The 19,919-nt window shown below is 32.7% G+C and overlaps 1 long non-coding RNA gene across 1 annotated transcript in view; it reads left to right on the top strand.

The window, feature by feature from the left end:
- Positions 1-1,180: 1,180 nt before the first annotated feature.
- The window catches only part of LOC120773918, a 133,116-nt gene continuing 114,377 nt past the window's right edge, over positions 1,181-19,919 (top strand). Inside the window, exon 1 of the long non-coding RNA XR_005705204.1 lies at positions 1,181-1,944. This is a non-coding gene — a long non-coding RNA (uncharacterized LOC120773918). The remainder of the gene's footprint in view (positions 1,945-19,919) is intronic.

The following is a 19,919-nucleotide window of genomic DNA, read 5'->3' as shown; positions in this document are numbered from 1 at the left end:
TAACGTGATTTTTTAAGAGAATTGTTTTTATTAATGGATTTATAAGTGCTATGAAAAGGAATTCGTATTGGCACATAAAATAAAAAGGCACATTTCTTTGGGCGTTAGTATTTAAATACTTAATAGGTATATGTATAAAGTTAAAAGTTATGTGTCAAGAAAATTTCATATAACCAGAATCGTGAAGAGATTTGTTCAAGTGTTTATCGTCATCTAAAATGCAAAATAACGTAACATCACTTTTCTTAAGTTTACAGGCGAACGAAAAATGTTATAAAGAAACCGTTTACATTGAAACTAAATTTGAGTTTTGGTTATAAAATGGTTATATGTATATTGGTTATATCTGTCAGTGGACGTTGAAAATTTTGTACTACATATGTATATGTAATATGAATGGTGAATCGTAAGCAATATAAAATACAATTTCGATTTTGTCGATGTCAGGTGGTTTTGCATTTTAGGTGACGATATATATTTTAACTTGCATATAATAAAATAAAATTAAATTTTTTTGACAACAGTTCATATAAAAACGATGTATATGTTGGATATGAAAATGGTTTGATTTTCATAAATAATTTAATGAATTTTAATTGAGCTTGTTAGCTGGAATATGTAATATGTGAGCTAAATCATTTTCTACTAAATTTTTAAGCAAATTTTTTCTTGTATTTATGTACTTATATGACAATGTGGTCGGCAATACGGCTCAAAGGTAAGAAAATAACTTGGATTTATAAATGCGTCTCTGCAAAATTTTCATTTCAACTGCGACTTATCTTAGCATCCTTTTTTCTTAATACTAAATAATAACTGATTTTACATAGCTTATCTATAGTATGTACACAAGTACATTCAAGCATGCTATACTTAAAATACTGTATAAAGTTTGTTTAATCTGAAAAAAAAAAAGTTTTGCATCTTCACCGCATTTTGGGTTTATTGATAACACAAGAAAACCAACTTCCAGCAGAAAGGAAGCCAAGCGCGGTAATATATGTATGTATATGAGTAAATAAAGAGCAACAGCGAAAGAGTTTGTTTAGTCTAAAGAAAGTTTCTGCACCTAAGAGATTTAAAAAAGTATTATCTTTTTTTAAAACATTATACTTCAAAATATTTTTTTAAATAAACATTCAAAAAAAAATGTACCGAGTCTGTCCTATTAGTCACAATTTATTATAACTAAGCTCACTTGGATTATTATGATTTTTTTTTTGGGATATCTGTTTTACAAATAACCACTGTGATCTTAAAACTTGAGTACCTTCACTGCTATAGAAACTTAAAAGAAGTTTTCAGCTACAGCGTTTAAGTTGAACTGGCACACAATTTTTTTAAATTTTTTATAAGTTGAATTTGATTTTTAAACTATTTGAGCGTTTAATATTCTTTTTTTAATCCACAGTATAAAATTCAACTTTCACCAAATTAATTGAATTTAAATACAATAAATATTCACATATATACGTCGATTCCAAACACTTGTAAATTTTTATTTATTTTTTCACAATTGAGTATAATATTACAACTTAAATTAAAATCTTCCCCTCTTCATTTACAGGATTTTCAGAATATTCACTTCCACATTGCCAAGTCAACACGCGCGCCGAATGGTGATGTATAGCTGTATTTTGTTTTTTTTTTTTTTGTACTTGAATCGTAATCACTTCAGCAAGTTGTTAATTTATTTGATATAAATTTTACCGTTAAACTAGTCTTTGCACACCCGCTTAGTGAGACAAACGAAAAGAAACTAAATAATGCACAGTTATGCTGAGGACTAGGTGCGTTAAAGAGTCCTTTTGGGACGCACATAATTTCCACATATCCTTTAGGACACAGAGCGCTTGAGTAGCAACAACGAAGGGAAAGTTTACAGGTGTGAGTGTGGAACGAGATAAAGGGATTATACTCAACATTGGCTTTATAAAGAGAATGGTGAGTACATTTTATTTCTAATTTGAGTTTTTTTAATGAATATTCTCATGTTGTGAGTATTAGCCCGAAAAAGAGAAAAAATATTAATGAGATAAAGAGACAATGATTTTTCTCCGTGATTTGATAGAGTATCCACATCAAATTGTTTATAAACCATTATCTCCTCTGAAGTAATACTTCGTCCAATAGTCCTGTGGGAGAGACATGAGATGCAAGTATGTTAGGTTTAACGGATTAAAGTACCGCATTCCGGTTTTCGGTGCTGCCTCCTACTATAAAAAACCATTATCAGCGAGTTAGGGGTCGCTTTAAATATTTTTCCATGTTTTTGAGAAATATAGGAAAATCTTAAATGCAAACAGTCTTTAGTTTTCAAAAGCAAATTTGCCTTAAGATAATGTCGAATAAATTAGATATTATCATAGACCTAAAAAAGTGTAATTTGATTTTTTCCATATGCTATAGAGCTGTTCAAAAATAAAAAATAGTTTTAAATACAATTTCTGAATATAACAAAAAAATGTTATTATAACACCAAATCAAAATATATTAAAAAAAATTTAACGTACAGCATAACTACATATTTTTAATTTTGTTTTTATTTGGTCACTTATTTGAAGTAAGCTTTACCATAAAAATATCTCCCGAAATAAATTCAATGTTTCCCATAATAGCAGTTTTTCACAGAAGAAGCTAAATGTAGTATATAAACGTGTATTCAACGTGTGCTTATAAACATGTTGATGGCAACACCTAACAATCTTACTGTGTAAGAACCACATGTTGCTTGATAAATTTCGCTTTTATTTATGGCAAGTGGGTAAGGTTCGTATATATAGTATTATGCTTACATATGTACATACTAGTAAAACCTGCGTCTCTCTGTTGAAGAACGCATGCGCATGACCCAACTTTCGCACAATTTTTATGAATGAAGTAACTGGTTTGTATCTGTTGAAAGCTGTTTTTCTACACCAATAGAAGCTGGCCTTAATCAGCTGAGTCTCAACGTTTTTTGATTACTTATACAAGTACATGTACTATATACAGGGTGATTACATAGAATTGTTAGAAAAGTCATTGCATTTAGTTTTTAAAATGTGAAAAAGCATATATTGCCTAAATTTTTTTCTTTCATACATGTAATGAGACCGTACCAATATGGTGTTATATATTAAAGCTAAAAAAATCGGCTGATCTCTTGCCAGCGATCTTGGGCCAAAGGCTTTGGCTTCCGCGAAGCTCAGCTATCTAATAGTAGCCCACAACAGGATAGCTCATCAGCTTTGCAATTTTCTGCGACACCGCTATGGCCTGGCATCCATATCAGTCTTTTCACTCGATGCTATTGATAGCGAGATTAGGCACTCTTCGACTAACCTTGAACGCACTGCTAATGAGTTCAACCGTCAGTATCTCCGCTTTGTTATATGAGTGGACTTCTCTGAAGGAGGCTGCAATCTGAAGCAGTAGATCTTCTGTTATCTTAATAACTGCAACCTCCGCTTGGAAGATACTGCAATAGTCAGGAAGTCTGAAGTTGGATTTGATAAAGAGCTCCTGATAATGAACCCTTTCACCAACCTTCCCGCCAAGCTTTGAAATAGCGCACTGCCCCTCTCCTCCAACGGCTTCTTCTCACTAAAAACTCCCTCGTCGGCATATGGGCAGAGAAGGAGCTAGCAGAGCTCGGTTTGGCGACTCCATGATCCAAGTGATCCGGTATGAAGTCAAAATGCCTTCTTTGTTTTTCTTTGATATTCGGCTTCCATGAAAGCTTCCTATCTAGGATGAGCCCTAGATATTTCATTGTATCCGCCGGTTGCAGAAGAAAGTCTCCTATTTGCGGCAGAAATTGCAGAAGAAAAAAATTTCAATTATTTCATATCATTAACAAGAAGTGAAAAAAAATGTATCACCATAGTGATAGTAAGTACATAGTAAATACTTGTTTATACAAACTTAATCCCATAGTGCTTAATAAATAAAACCTTTCCACGTTAATTGCATAATATATAATAGTATTTTAATTCTTGTTTGTTTCCTCGAATGTAATACGAGGGTGCTTAATATGTCATTAAAAGTTGCAAACTAGTTACTTCCATTATCCCACTTTAATTTGAAAACAAATATTTGTAAATAATATGTATGCTAATGTTTATAAAAAGAGCACTACAAGGACATTACCGTAATGATTAATGCTTATTTTTTGCACTTTACCTCAGCTAGTATGGGATAATCAATTCATATATTCTATAATTTAGTATATATTCAACAAACTTTTCCATAATATTTGAACACGTTGGCGCTCGTGCTCTTAACGTTGTTAATTGGATACTAAATATTAATTGAAAACCCAACCTTAATTTTCCTTCGAATTTGTTACACACTTGCATCTAAAGTTTGTTTATTTAGGACTCATTTTTAATCACACCTGTCCAGAACTTTTGACAGATGAAGCGTATTGCAAGGGTTATTGGGTGAGTAGAAGTATTTGTTTTAATTTTTAAGGAAGTGCTGTTTTTGTAAAAAAATGTGCTGTTGTTATCCTTCGTTTCAACAATGATTTCTATCTATGATAGAAGTGGTTTTGAGGCTTAGTACTAAATTCTCTCTGGTCTCGTTTTTGAAAACGAAGATTTCGTTGTCTTACCAAGTTAAGTTTCGGGTAAGCTGATTGCCGAATTATTGTAAACTTTCAATGCATCGGTAACAATAAATATGTAGCCTATAATTTAGAAGAAAATTGTACAATAAAACTTTATATATTAATTGATATTATACAACCTAACATTAACGTATCTTATACACTGCGTATACGTAACCAGCGTGTGATCGCTAAATAAATCATATTGGTGATAATTATCCTTCCGTATCTATACCTTTATTTATTACTGGCACTGGATCAGAAAACATTCAGCATTTGAATAGTCTTCATTGCTTGTGGCCTACATTCTTACATGTACATATGTATATACATTCTTCATTTTCACTGTATTCAGGAAGCCTATGCAAAGCATTTTCTTTCGTAACATTTTTCTGTTATCAAATTACTGGACAAAACTATCCTTTTGCTAGCAAACTGGCACACATTTATTCCATTGTATAAAAGCTGAAAGTAACTTGTTACAGCAATAAAACAATGACCTTTCACCATAATTTTCTTTGTGCACTTTTTATTCAATTTACTTGTCTGTTGGTGCTGTGGCATGGGATAGCTGGTAGTGCACTTAGTAGCGGAATTGCAAGTATATAAATAGGTGGTTTAAGTGAATGCGAAGTAAAAGAGAGAAATGGAAATTGGTTTGTACCGTAATGGTGCTTGACCCATGAAGGTCATCACTACATAAAGATAACAATACATACACAATTGTATGTTTAGTATATACAAACCATGGTAACGTTATGTGTTTTTCAACAACATGTTGCTTTCAGGTATGTGAGTTCATTTTCCAAACTGAATAATGTGACGGACATAAAGAACTTTCTACTCAAAAGTCCTGAGCAACTTTTCACGTCAAATTAAACTCTTCACTATTTACCATTGCACAACACAAATACTCATATAGTTGAAAATATCTCTCATTTCCATGCTTTTAAAAAATATCCACAGAAGCCTTATAAAAAATAGTCGAATAAAAATATATGTTAAAGAGGAAATTGTTTGCATTTCCTGGCATTAACGCTTATACCCATGGGAGAGTTGTGTGCAATTACGTTAATGGTGGGTAAAGATTACTACAAAACACCAAGATTTAAAGGGCTGTGAAACTATAAGGAAAAGTATAAAATTAAATAAAATTGAATGAAAAGAATGTGCGCGCTAGAAAAAAATTGTAAGTTGAGTTTCCTATCCACCTCTTGCCTGTTGATAATAATAATTGTTTTGTGTCTCTCATAATTTTAATATGAGTTACCTATACAAATAAGACAAGCCTATAATAATAATAGATAAGAAAGGTTATATTTATATATAAATCACATCTTTGTTTTTTATTAATATAAACTTTTATTTTTAAAATTTTTACTTTTTATTTCCTTTTGCAAAAGCCTTCTATACAACTCATATGTTAGTATAAAAAAAATTAAATGTATTAATTATATTTCCAGAGTGTCATATATTTAATTAACTAATTGCGTTGCAACTATTCCAGATTAATTATTGTTGACTACCCTTTTGCTTTTTTGCAGATAGTGACACTTCTTTTATTTGCCGCCCTTCCCTTTTTATCAGTTTTCCTCGCCTGTGGGTTGATAATTATCCATAATTAGTAACAAGGTCTTAGTAAAAGCAAAAGTGGAGGCATTTATTAATTAGATAAATACAATTTACATAAATGAGGGTTGCACCGTGAACTGAGATCTGTTGCGCCCTCATATGTTAATTGCTTTCAATTAAATTGTTACGGTCAGAAAATTGCTTATATTCTTATAATCTTGTATGTGTAGAGAAACAGCTCTTCCATTAAAAAAATATTATGTCATTATACTTTTGCAACCAGTTTCTACAGTTTATAATAGTTTTATTTACCAAACGGTTGTACGTATCACATAAAACTTAGCGAGATATATAAGTGGATATGTAAATGACCAAGGGGACGAGAAAAGTTGAAATTCGGACGACCATTAGTCTGTCCGTCCGTGCAAGATGTAACTTGAGTAACACTTGGCACATCTTGATGAAACTTGGAGATCGAACCACTGCCACGCCCACAAATCGCCATTAACCGGAAACCTATAAAGTACCAATTTAGACATGTTTGTAGAAAATCACTTTGATCAATCATTCTGAAGATAGTAGACTTTGAGTCTAATTAACATGGATACTTTTTACTACAAGGTGCGTTCCTAAGTACACAGGACTTTAAAAAATAAAAAAAAAAAACAGAACAAATGGTTTTTTCGGCAATATGAATTTATTTTATTCAAAATTTCATTCAAGTTTCCTTCTGCTTTAATACAGCTTTTTGCATGGTCCAAAAGCATGTCGAACGAGTGTTTTAACTCATTGGCCGGTATGGCCGCCAGTATGCGGGTACAAGCCTTTTGAATGGCCTCTACGTCTGCATAGCGCTTTCCTGTGATGGGCAAATGCAGTTTGCCGAAAAGGAAGAAGTCGCACGGTGCCATATCAGATGAATACGGAGAGTGTTTAATGGTTATAATGTGATTTGTGGTCAAATAATCGGTCACAATGATGTCCTTTGAATGTTGGATTTTGAGCAATTTTTTGTCGTCAGTCAATTTGTGCGGAACAAACCGTGCAGACACATTTTGTAAGCCCAAATGTTAAGTCAAAATGCGATAAATCGATGTTTTGGAGATGTTCAATTCCATTTTCATGAATTTCAATAATGATTTCGGCTGAGTTTTGATGAGTTCACGCACAATTTCGATGGAATTTCCGGTGATCACGGATTTTGATTGGCCCACATGTTGATCGTCATTTTTGTCCTCACGACCACTTTGAAAACGTTGGAACCACTCGAGCATTGTGCTACGGGGTAGGCAATTATCGCCATAAGCTTGTTTCATTAATTGAAACGTTTCGGTAAAAGTTTTACCAATTTTAAAACAAAATTTATTGTTGGCTCTTTGTTCGAAGCTCATTTTCGCACTGAGAACACAGACATACTGACACTTAAAACGCAATGACTTCACTTCCATGAAACAACATGAAATGTCATGAAATTCTCACTGGACAATTCTTACGCACCAGTCGACATATAGATGGCGCCACCAGGGGCACTAGATTCAAAAAGTCCTGTTTACTTTGTAGTGCATCTTGTATAAGATTGCTTATTCAACAACTGGTTTTAAGTTTAGGGTGTTATGGCTTACCGAACAACGGTTTGTGTTTTTTGTTGCAACGATTAAGCAAGTAAAGAGTCAAAACAATATGCTTGTGAATTGCTTATGCAAATATATACAGTATCGTAATAATTCAATAACGTTATGTTACCATTATGCTAATTTCTTACCTAGACACAATTCGTTTCGAATTAGATCACTTGCAAGTAGGACCTACACAATAACCAGGTCTATGGTCGAAAAGGCTCTTAAAGTGAAAATGGTAAATATCTTGAGTAAGAACTGAATTAAAAATGTGTATTTGGCTAGACAGACTTCTTAATAATTTTTGCATATTGAATCAATTGTGGCGCTGAGTTTTTCAATCAAAAAATGCGCAAATAATTATTCATTTTTCTTTTAGTTTGTTAAGCGTGTGTGAGTTGCAACTGGTTTATAACAATATGCATACTCCTTATGATCTATTTATGCAGTATGGCTTATTCAGCATCACCATCTGCCTAGCTTGCTGATTTTCCAGACACATTTGAGTGACTACTTATTTTGTTGATTAAGCTAACTTACGTGCATGAAATCGAGTCAGCGATTTGTATAAAATTTTGTTTTACTAGCACAATTATTGTATGCTAGATTGATTGCCCTATTATTATTTGCAAAAGGTTTCAACGTTTTCTTTGCAAACAAAAATGGAGAGTAACTTTTACTGACTGACGAAATATCTAAAACAAGTGTAAGCGTGCAGGAGTTTAATGTTGAGGTAAGGCTGGATTCAGTGCTAAGTAAGCAAATCACAAAAAAATTTCTACTTGTATATATATTGATCTGCTTTATATTAAATATAAAAATAATCTTATGCTTTAAATATTTTTATAAACCAAAAATCTTATTAAGCCAGTTATCGTAGACCTCATCTACTAAGAGGTCACCTAGTTTTATTAAGTGCTGTTAAAAGTTCTTTATTTAGCTTTGCATCCTTTATGATCCTCATATGTTCATTACTGTGAATCGTGTAACCGACTCGTTAGCAAGATTCAAGATCGTTAATTGTTTGTTTGCGTACAAAGTAAGTACTTACTGCTACTTATTGTGTTTATATGAATTGGCTACAAAAAAGCGTTCTAAATTTGTACACAGTACAGAGATGCAAAATTTTTTTCGAAATACGAAGCGAAAAAAAATTTTGTTGTTCGCAACCCTAAAATGTACCTTCCTCTATCAGTTGTATAGAAATAATTAGCCTTCCTCTTTACATAGCATTTAAAAGTTCTGTCTCGTTAACGCTTTTTAATTAAAATGGTATTACAATTTACTTTACATTGCAAAGTAGCTACACGAATACACTACAAGTATGAACTGTAGGATAGTAAAGATTTCAGCTTTACTGTTGCTACGTGTATCTCCATTTAATTCCTTCAAATAACCTCAAATGGATCGGTGCGTGATTTTGCACACGCCCATTTTCAATTTTTAAAAAAAGCCTGGGTGCAGCTTCCTTCTACAATTTCTTCCGTAAAATTTAGTGTTTCTGACGTTTTTTGTTAGTCCGTTAACGCACTTTTAGTGATTTTCAACATAACCTTTGTATGGGAGGTGGGCGTGGTTATTATCCGACTTCTTCCATTTTTGAACTGTATATGGAAATGCCTGAAGAAAGCGACTCTGTAGAGTTTGGTTGACATAGCTATAGTAGTTTTCGAGATACGTACAAAAAACTTAGTAGGGGGCGGGGTCACGCCCACTTTTCCAAAAAAATTACGTCCAAATATGCCCCTCCCTAATGCGATCCCTTGTGCCAAATTTCACTTTATTATCTTTATTTATGGCTTAGTTATGACACTTTATAGGTTTTCGGTTTCCGCCATTTTGTGGGCGTGGCAGTGGGCCGATTATGCCCATCTTCGAACTTAACCTTCTTATGGAGCCAAGGAATACGTGTACCAAGTTTCATCATTATATCTCAATATATCTCAATTTCTACTCAAGTTACAGCTTGCACGGACGGACGGACGGACATACGGACGAACGGACAGACAGACATCCGGATTTCGACTCTACTCGTCACCCTGATCACTTTGGTATATATAACCCTATATCTGAGTCTTTTAGTTTTAGGACTTACAAACAACCGTTATGTGAACAAAACTATAATACTCTCCTTAGCAACATTGTTGCGAGAGTATAATAAAGATTAAGGAGAGCAAAATATATGTTTCGAAATTTTTGTATGCCAATGCCGCATATCTTTTGTGCACCATTAACGCAAATAAATAGCATTTAACAAAAACGGTAGTTAAAGTTTAAGATAGTTGGATTCAGTTACAATAAGTAAACATATTATGGTATCTTTTAACTATATTATAGCAAATAAAATCTGTTGACAAAACGTCGGTTTCTCAAAAAAAAATGTAATATAAACTCAAAAACATGTTTAAGAACATTCGCCTTAAAAATTAAAATAAAGCTTATTATAAAGGAAACTACAGACAAACATGAAACTTTAACTTAATGCCACCTGGGGCGTAAATCCCAACCCTAATTAAATGAAGTAGCAATACTAAAGTTCTATAAGTTTTTTATTCACAAACTAACTAAAATTATGTTACTTGCATTTAATAGCAACAAGAAAATGTATCATAGAATTGAATGGCTAATTAAACTATCAATTAAACTGGAATAGTACAATGCCAAAATTATGGTTAGATTGGCATATGTAATTATAACTATTATATATTTTTATGAAGTTAGCTTTTTCCGTAATTTTAATACGGCTGAAGTCAGCAAGATTATCTTGCAACATTAGTATTTTTATCATCCCTATTTATAACAGTAATTATTGTTTTTTTTTTACTTATTTTGCCCGGCACGGTATGTACGTCGCTCACCGAAAATTGTGAAATTTGGTCGAAAATACGAACTACTATTAGACAATTAGCAAATAATGACAATAAGTGTATATAAATTTCCATTGCTTCAATAAATTCATGATATTACGTCTAAAATAAAGTGGCCCTATCTTAGGCTTAAAGTAGTCACGTTCTATTAGTAAGGTTCAAGTAAACAGCTTGTTAAGAGGTACACAAATATTAATGTTATCCAAATAAATATACCATATGTACTTACGTGAACAATAAGCATTTAATGCACCTAATGGTATTTACTGTACATATCTGGAACACTATATAGAATTACCGAGATTCATAGTAATCTAAAGTCAATATATGAAAGAATTTCATGCATATGCACCATTTTATGGAATTTTTCTTTAATATCTACTTGCCAAAGAAATACACCAGAGTTCACCTTCAATCCTCTGATTTTCCTGAAATTTTTTAGTTTATAAAATATTAAGGCACACTTTAATTAGTTACCAAGCCATAACAATTCAGCGTAAAAATAAAACAAGAGTTCTTAGTCAACATTTCCTCAACTGTTCTTTATAACATTCAGCTTTCTGCTATAAATTTTTCCCTTTCAATGTATGTCATTGTATAATAATTGAGTGGTATAAATATAAAGAAGCCATTCAAAATATAAAAATAAAAAACTTTCGCTGATGTCGATTAATGTTTTCTGTTTGCACATAAATTGTAGATAATTGTTCTCGGAAAACAAGTTAAGTGGCAAATTAGCTTGAGCGTGCTTAAAACAAGCTTCCAAGACAACCCGTTGTAAGCTCGTGTATGTCATTTATTTGTACGAGAAGCACGTACTTAAAGTGAAATCTGATGAACGATACTTCGTACTCAAGCCGCTTCTTTACTATAACTTTTCTAGAGTCATTATTAATTGCCCTTAAATTTTTGAATAGAATTTGCGTAGCCGATTTTAATATAAGAAGTGCAAAAGAAGCATTTGGAATATTTTTGATCAGTTTAGTAATATTAATACTATAATTTGAGAGTACATAAATACCGTAGTCTACGCAACTTTTGGGTTTTTAGAGATTTTTAGCGTTTAAAATTTAGATTTTGCAATTAAATATTTTTTGTTAAATAAATTTTGAAGTTAAAGTATCTTCTCCACAAAATATTTATAATTATGTTTTCATTAAATTCTTCATTTATTTTTAATTACAACACTTCTGCATAATTCTTTCGCATGAATAATTTATTTTTCTTCCCCGGAGACTCATTTCCTGTATTTGGCATTTTATTTTTCTTTCTATTTTTGGCTCACAGTAATAAGTACCTGCGTAGTTTCAAAATTCTGTGTTTTATTTCTCTTGAGTTGTGTATACGCACCTGTGAACCAAATTTTATTTTACGTTAGTATGAGGCCTTTCTCATATGTGTTGTGGAAAGCAATGGTTAAAAACAGTGCTTCTCAAAATTTTGCTGGTTTCCGTAGTGAATTTTGTTACAGCGACAAGCAAAATGTTGAAATAAATTTTAACAAAATATTAATGTTTTTTAAAAAATCCATTTTAAACTTTTAATAGAAGTTTAAAAAATAGATATAAATTTGGAAACTATTTCAAGCTAAAAATGTATAGGTGTGTATATACAATTTTTTTTTTCGTATGAATCCGCATATTTTAAATTTTTTAATGAAAATTGGTAAACATTTCACATCCTTTACCTATTTTTACGTGGTAATGAAGTGACCTCGGTAAAAATAAATATACTTAAACTAATTAAAATTGTACACTCGCTTCTCTGTACTAAACCACAAGTGTAATTTTATAAATATTTGCATGTGAGCATACACTAACCACATGCTACGATTACGAGACCTTCACCTGAAATTTATATACTATGTGTATGCGTGTTGGTAATTCATCAAATTAACGCATTTTGGGTGTTATCCTAAATAGTCGCCCGGAAGTAATTTATTGATGAAGTTCTTCAAATATGAAAATACCCTATTTTATGTGTACCCCCTTATCATGTGTATATAACTATGTATATACATATACCGTCTTTATACCCACAATATTTTAGAAATAGACATGTGGAGCAGTTTTTTTACGGCAAGAAATTTGTTTTGTTCTGGTGAGTAATACACTGCGACTACAAAACTCTTTTGATTAGCTAATATCAGCTTCAGCTGGATATAAATGTTGGTGATGGATTAACGTTATTAATTTAGTTTCAACAATAGATTAAACGAAAGATATTTCCCTTTGTGGATATATAATAGGCTTGTACCTGAAAGTTCACTTAATAATAAAAAATAGTTTCTTTGCCCGCTTTCAGCTCTCGTGACCATTATGCCATTTTTTATGCCCTGAACAGGGTATATTAAGTTTGTCAGGAAGTTTGAACCACCCAGAAGGAAGCGTCGGAGACCCTATAGAGTATACATATAAATGATCAGTATGTCTGTACTATATATACCAACTAGTCCTTCAGTTTTTAAGATATCGTTTTGAAATTTTGCAAACATTATTTTCTGCTCATTTGTCGGAACTGTCGATATCGGACCACTATAATATATAGCTGCCATACAAACTGAACGATCGGAATCAAGTTCTTGTATGGACAACTTTCACATTTGGCAAGATATATTCACGAAACATGATATATGTTATTTTCTAAGGCAACAATGTAATCTCCGAAGAAATTATTCAGATCGGTTAACTATAGCATTTAGCTGCCATACAAACTGAACGATCGGAATCAAGTTCTTGTATGGGAAACTTTTTCATTTGACGTGGTATCTTCACGAAATTTGGCATGGATTACTGCTTATGGTAACAAAATCATCTCCGAAAAAATTGTTCAGATCGGATTACTATAGCATATAGCTTCAATATAAACTGAACACATAGTTAATAAAAGAAATGCACCTGTGAAGGGTATATTAACTTCAGTGCAGCCGAAGTTAACGTTTTTCCTTGTTTATTTTGTCGCATGCTTTAGTTTTACAGTTAAATGAAAATTACAAAGGCCATTATCAAGCTTTATGAATTAAAGTTAAGTCAAATTCGGAAGATAATTGAATCTATTCAATTCCGTTAACGGGATAGCAAATGTAATTCCCGTTGATCTTGAAAGTCTTACTTAAGCTTGTATAATGCCAACTTTTTAGTATTTAGCCGTATGTTTCATCGAAGAATGTGCCAAATATGTATTCTTAATAAAATCCGTCAACCCATTTGATACTAAGCATTTTTGGTCTTTATACAATATTTACTCTAAATTGCAATCTATAACCAAATTTCGGCCAAAATCTTTCACTTTTCACACTTCTGCTAAATCTGGTTTCATAAAATTGTAAACTAAATGGCAATCAAAAATTGTTTTTTTTGCATAGAAAGACGTTTATTTACAAAATATTTCCGAAGAATTTCGATGGCATTAGAAATAAGTATGCTTCCTGGTTATTTAGCTAATTGCTCGGAATCTCTAAATATGGTTATTATGTGAGTAAGTGCTTTCGCAAAGTTTTAGTGGAACAATTTTAAGGATTATCATTAATAATATTCCTGGAATTTCTGTTATGTAATGACAGTTTTAAATACTTAAAACATTTATTTATTCCAATATAGAAGGCTTGAGTTTTTGTTATTCTACAAAGGCAAATACATTTCTGCTTAGGCGTTACACTATTCAATGTAATATCCATTTATATTTCTAACTTAAGTTGGCAACTCAAATTACATCTATTTTTGGTTACGCATACGCAATGGCGAACATAAGAGTGATTAATGAAATTTCGGAAGAAGATTTTTAGTAGATACAAAGAATCACTGAACAATTTTTAAAGAAAAATTGTGAGTCGCAAACTAGTTTTATTTCGATAAATATTTTCTTTAGCCACTTAAATGTTCTAACATATGCATGTTTACATATGCGCACCTGCAAGCATAATTTGTGATAATTCTGGATTAAGTAGTATAAGCGTTCGCTGCACTTTGTGTGCTACTTATCCACACTTATGCTTTTTGTTGAACTTTCGTGTACACATCTTTATCTCTTTTCAACTTTACCACATTAGTAGGTACGAGGTCGCGGCAAATAGTGAAATGGAAATCGCGTTTTAAAAGCTCACTCCTCATTGGGATCTAATTGCCGGAATAAATATGCATCTAAACTCTCGTAACGGTAAAGTTTTCAACAACTCGCTCCTATGTGTATTGCTATGGCTTATCTACATACTTTGTAGAGTGCTGTTCCGCTTTGAGATTAGTATCTGAAAACTGGTCTAATATAGACCAACTACACTTTTGTTGTACCTGTATATGCGAGTTTTGTGTGCCCTTCCGCATTTAAAGATTTGTATACATACATGTGTTTAACCTTAATCATATTGTAGCCCGTAAAACTTTGTTGATAGTTACCAAGTGTGCTGTATCAACTTCGACTATGCACAATTTGCTTACTGGCCCAATAATTTAGTTTTGCTTGTGTTACTTTATTTGTTGCAACTACTCCAACATAAGTTCAATTTGGTTTTTCAAACTACTTACATCAACTCATTGCTAATGTGAGTGGGTTAAGGATTATTGATCGAAACATGGAAAGTAAAAGTAAATGTTGAAGTAAAGATGACGATGGGAGGTTAATCAAACTGGGCTTTGTACATTCCGGCTGATCCCCAACATTTAGTCTGTGGTAAAAGACCGCATGACGACATATATTTTTGCTTAACCCAAACTCTCACAAGGCATGGCTGATTCAAAGTTTATTTGAAACGGTTCAAATAGGAGATCGATGGCATATACGACATTTGCGGAGGCAATTCATTTGAGGATGTAGAGCATACATTGTTCCACTATCCGCAATACGAACAGGAATACATTTGTTATAGACCCAACACCTAAATACCTAGAAGGCCAAATGGATATATTCAGGCTTTCGAGACTTCCCTCTCTTAAAAAAAAAAACACAAAGAAAATATATAACCAGCTTTATCAGTTCTACGGAAAAAGGCCAGTGTTTAGATCAACGTCGGTAAATGGGGAAGCTTAATTAAAATAACTCCTTAATATGACATAATTTAATGTGGCTTGCTCTGTTTTTAATCTTCGAATTTTTGTTGTTTCAATACTCATAAGCTTGCATAGTTTTCGTAAATATACTCTCCCTCTTAATTGAATTTTCCAATTTAACGTTTAAGTAGCCGATTTTCATTTATAGCTCCAATCAATTCAGCGCGAGAATAAAAACTCACACATATACATAACAATTTCCAGTGTTGTACTTGTTCTCAACATTTTGATATCATGCTGTGTTATTTAAATAGAAATTTCATTTTATTTCCACAAACACTAATTTCGTTATTGTTGGCCAAGACCGCTTTTATATGCACAATGTCCGTGATATATTACAATTCACTTAAAATCACGCTGTGCTTGCATTTGATGCCACATAATTTTCAATTTCCTGCCCATAAATTGGTGCGACGGAATAACAAAGGCAATTGAAATAATAAATACATGGAGCTATTAGTTTAACAACTTAACAGAACATTATAAATGCCTTTTGATGGAAATGTAACATTTAGGAACTAAAAATTTTAAAACAAAAATCCTGCAAAATATTTTTCTGAAATATTTAAAATTATATACGAGTACGCTCACAACATATTCTCAGGATCTCTGAACAGGATATAATAAGTTTGCCACGAAGGTTGTAGCACTCAGGTGGTAACGTTGGAGACCAAACAATACCTATACATTAGGGTGTGCCATTTTGAGGCAACCTTTTTTTTCAAGTTTTGAGCATGTTTTTCAGGTGAAAAAAAAGGTTGCCTCAAAATGGCACACCTTACTATACATATATGTATATATGTGATCAAATTGAAAGGTGAATTTTTAATTTATACTTCGCGAGTTTTTCGAATCAGAAACTTTTTTTTGTGTAAGTTGGTAACACTATAGTGACACCTATGCTAAATCTCACGTCATAATATTTCAGATAAGCAGCGAATTCTTCGATTTTTACTATATCTGAATTTATTGAACAAAGAAGTGCGATAATGCACCATCTCATACTGCATTGGTCATTCGTAATCATGCCGCAACCACCGCATTCGCCTGATTTACCTTCGTGTAACTTCTGGCTATTCAGCAAATTCACATGCCCACTCCGAGGACACCGTTTCGACTCAATTGAAAAGCATTTCTTATGTTTTTTAAGTCCTGTTTTCTTTGGAACGCCCCTTGTACATATATAGCATATAACTGCCTTACAAAGTGAATGGTCGGAATAAAGTTTTTTCTTGCGATCTGAAAAAATCTCTCAGGTAATGGCTCCTGCCAGCAGTAAAAGATTTTATGATCATATATATATTGTAAAAGATGCAGTTTAATACCTAAACTGGCAGAAATTTACACCAGTATTCTAACGGCTGTATTTCTAAGTCCAGGCAGTGTGAAAAACATACTACTACAGTGCAAATTCTTAAACATTTTTGAGTATCTCTTCCTTCAATGCACAAAGTATTTCCCATACTACATCTTTGCTTTAAAAACTTTTACCACATTTACACACATAATTTATTTGGCACTGCTTCTACAATTTTGATCACCACTTGTGTTTTAGCACTCTTAATATAAAGCGATGTAAACTTTCATTGTGAACTCTTTCCATCGCAAGAAAGAAAAATAGCGCTATTTCTAAGATATAGAAAAGTATGTAACATAAGTGACTTTATATGTAAGAGTATGAATTGGGAACTGAGTTGGACAAGTGACCACGTTGTATGCCATCACTGCAAAACTTCGGAAACCAAACTTATAATCGTCAGAGTGTGTGGATATGTGTTCTATGTGCTTGTGAGACTTATTTGCTCGTACATTATGATATTTGTTAGCGTAGACTTCCTAGACGGTCAAGTGTCGGTTAATTTTTCGAAGTAATTCAAACTGATTGGAAAAGTTGTCGGACGACACAATCAGCCAGAAGAAATGCTATCTAAGTGTGCATTTGTATCGTGACTCACCAAAGTAGTAGGTGTAAGTGGCTGTCAGAATTCTTAATACTATTGGTTTTTCCCTCAAATGTATTCCAATATCGTTTCTACAATTTCGTTCAACTTGAAGGACGTGTATATAGTATTATATACAACCAATAATTTTATTTGCTGAACAAGGCTATTGGTGGCAGGACGAACTGTTATTGAAGGATTTCTTCCGACATTGTTGAATATCATCTGACATAGGATTGTTTATGTTGTTTATGTTCTATGATATATCGTACTATATAGTATATACTCGTATTTGTTTATTAGCCTGGGGTACTATGCTTTGTTAAGAGAATTTATCAAGTCGAAAATTTCTAAAAGAGATGACGGAAAGTCGTTACGATTCCTGTACTTTTGAACGTAGGTAGAATTGTAAACATAGACAAGAGAGGATACATTTGCACATGGATGGCCCTAAAATGCCATTGAAAGGTTGATGGTTTTTTGTGTCTGATCTTTTTCTTCTCTATTGGCGTTGACAGCGATTACGCGATTATAGCCGAGTTAACAACAGCGCGCCAGTCGTTTCCTTTTTTCGAAATGTGGCGCCAATTGGTGATTCCAAGCGAAGTCAGGTCCTTCTCCATCTGTTCTTTCCAACGAAGTAGAGGTCTTCCTCTTCGGCGGGTACTATGTCGAATACTTTCATAGCTGGAGTTTTTTCGTCCATTCGGATGACATGGCTTAGCCAGCGTAGCCGCTGTCTTTTAATTCGCTGAACTATTTCAATGTCGTCGTATATCTCATTCAGCTCATCGTCCCATCGTATTCGCCGTGGCCAAGGCGCATCTTTCGCAGAACTTTTCTCCCCAAAATTCGTAACGTCAACTTATCAGATATTAACAACGTCCATGCCTCTAAAACATACTGCAGGATGAGAATAATGAGTGCCTTTTAGAAATAGACGAAGTTATCTACGACTTCAAAGTTATGACTGTCAACAGTGACGTGGGAGCCTAGTCGTTTTTTGATGATAGGAGATATTTCGTCTTGCCGTAGTTCACTACCAGACCCATTTGCTTCGCATCTTTATTCATTCTGGAGAAAGAAGAAATAACGGCGCGACATATAGAGTTATATTAATATTTGCGTTTCTATCACTCTCATTTTTATAACTTTATTAAAAACAGTAGACAAAAATGAAATAACGTACATTTCCGGCTTGGAATTGAGCCAATTTGTGTATAGGTATATTAAAAATTACGAAGAGAAGAGATTCGTTCACATACATGTCATATTTCGTTGAAAAAAATACATTAGTACTACACCATATAAAAAATTTTCAACATGTTTCCAGTTCTTTCATACGCTACTTTAAAACTCTGTCTATTGTTGGCTAACACACAATAATGTGCTCCTCGAGTATCTATTATTGTGTTTGAAATTGGCTTTTAACAGGCATTTAGTTCTCATGCCAACTACTAAATGCTATTGTTAACCAATCATAAGACTAAAAGACCATGTGTTTTGCTTTTATTTCATATTTTTATATTGGCAAGTGAACAAAAGCGAGTTTACAAAATGTCCTACGTGATTCTTTACTTAATAAAATGGGGAATATTATCATAAAAGAAATAGAGTGGTGAAAGGTTTTGTGTGTTATTTTACTTTTTAATACATATACCTATTTATTAAGCTAGATGTATATATACATCGCGTAAAGTCCCAAATTTAATTTATTAGTTATGATAATCAAACCGGTAACCACCAAACGCTTTCGACTAATCTAACCTTTAAGGATAATTCGACATAGTATTTAACAATTTTTTTTCTTTGATTCATTTGAAATATTTTTAATCTACTATATATGTGAATTAACTGTGATGAAACCCTGCTGATATTCGTTACATTGTCTTTTCTCGAAATCATGTGTATCGCGCAGTATTAGTTGTATGGCTGCTCATCCCCTAGTTTTACATCCATTGCAAATTTTATTCGCCGACTACTTCGCTTCTAAAACCTCCAGCAAAATAACAAAGGATTTGGGTTTTTCTATTCTTTACGAAATTTCAATTTTCTGGACGCCTACTGTTTATAAACGTGGTTCACTTCATACAAAAGAAAATTTTATGTGTTCACATATTTCTATGTAAGTACACATACCGTCACATACTCGTTAAAATGATTTCACTTGCTAAAGAATGTAATTCTTTTATTTGCTCTGTTGCCTGCATAGTAAACATACTTAAGCTCAAACTAGGCAAGCATCTCTGTTAAAAATGTACTTACTGTTCATTGTAAAAAAAAATTGATAA

This window comes from Bactrocera tryoni, chromosome 4 (assembly GCF_016617805.1).
Source record: "Bactrocera tryoni isolate S06 chromosome 4, CSIRO_BtryS06_freeze2, whole genome shotgun sequence".
NCBI classification, from domain to species: Eukaryota; Metazoa; Arthropoda; class Insecta; order Diptera; family Tephritidae; genus Bactrocera; species Bactrocera tryoni.
Note: the sequence above shows the minus strand (reverse complement) of the source record. Positions and strands in the feature narration are given on the sequence as shown.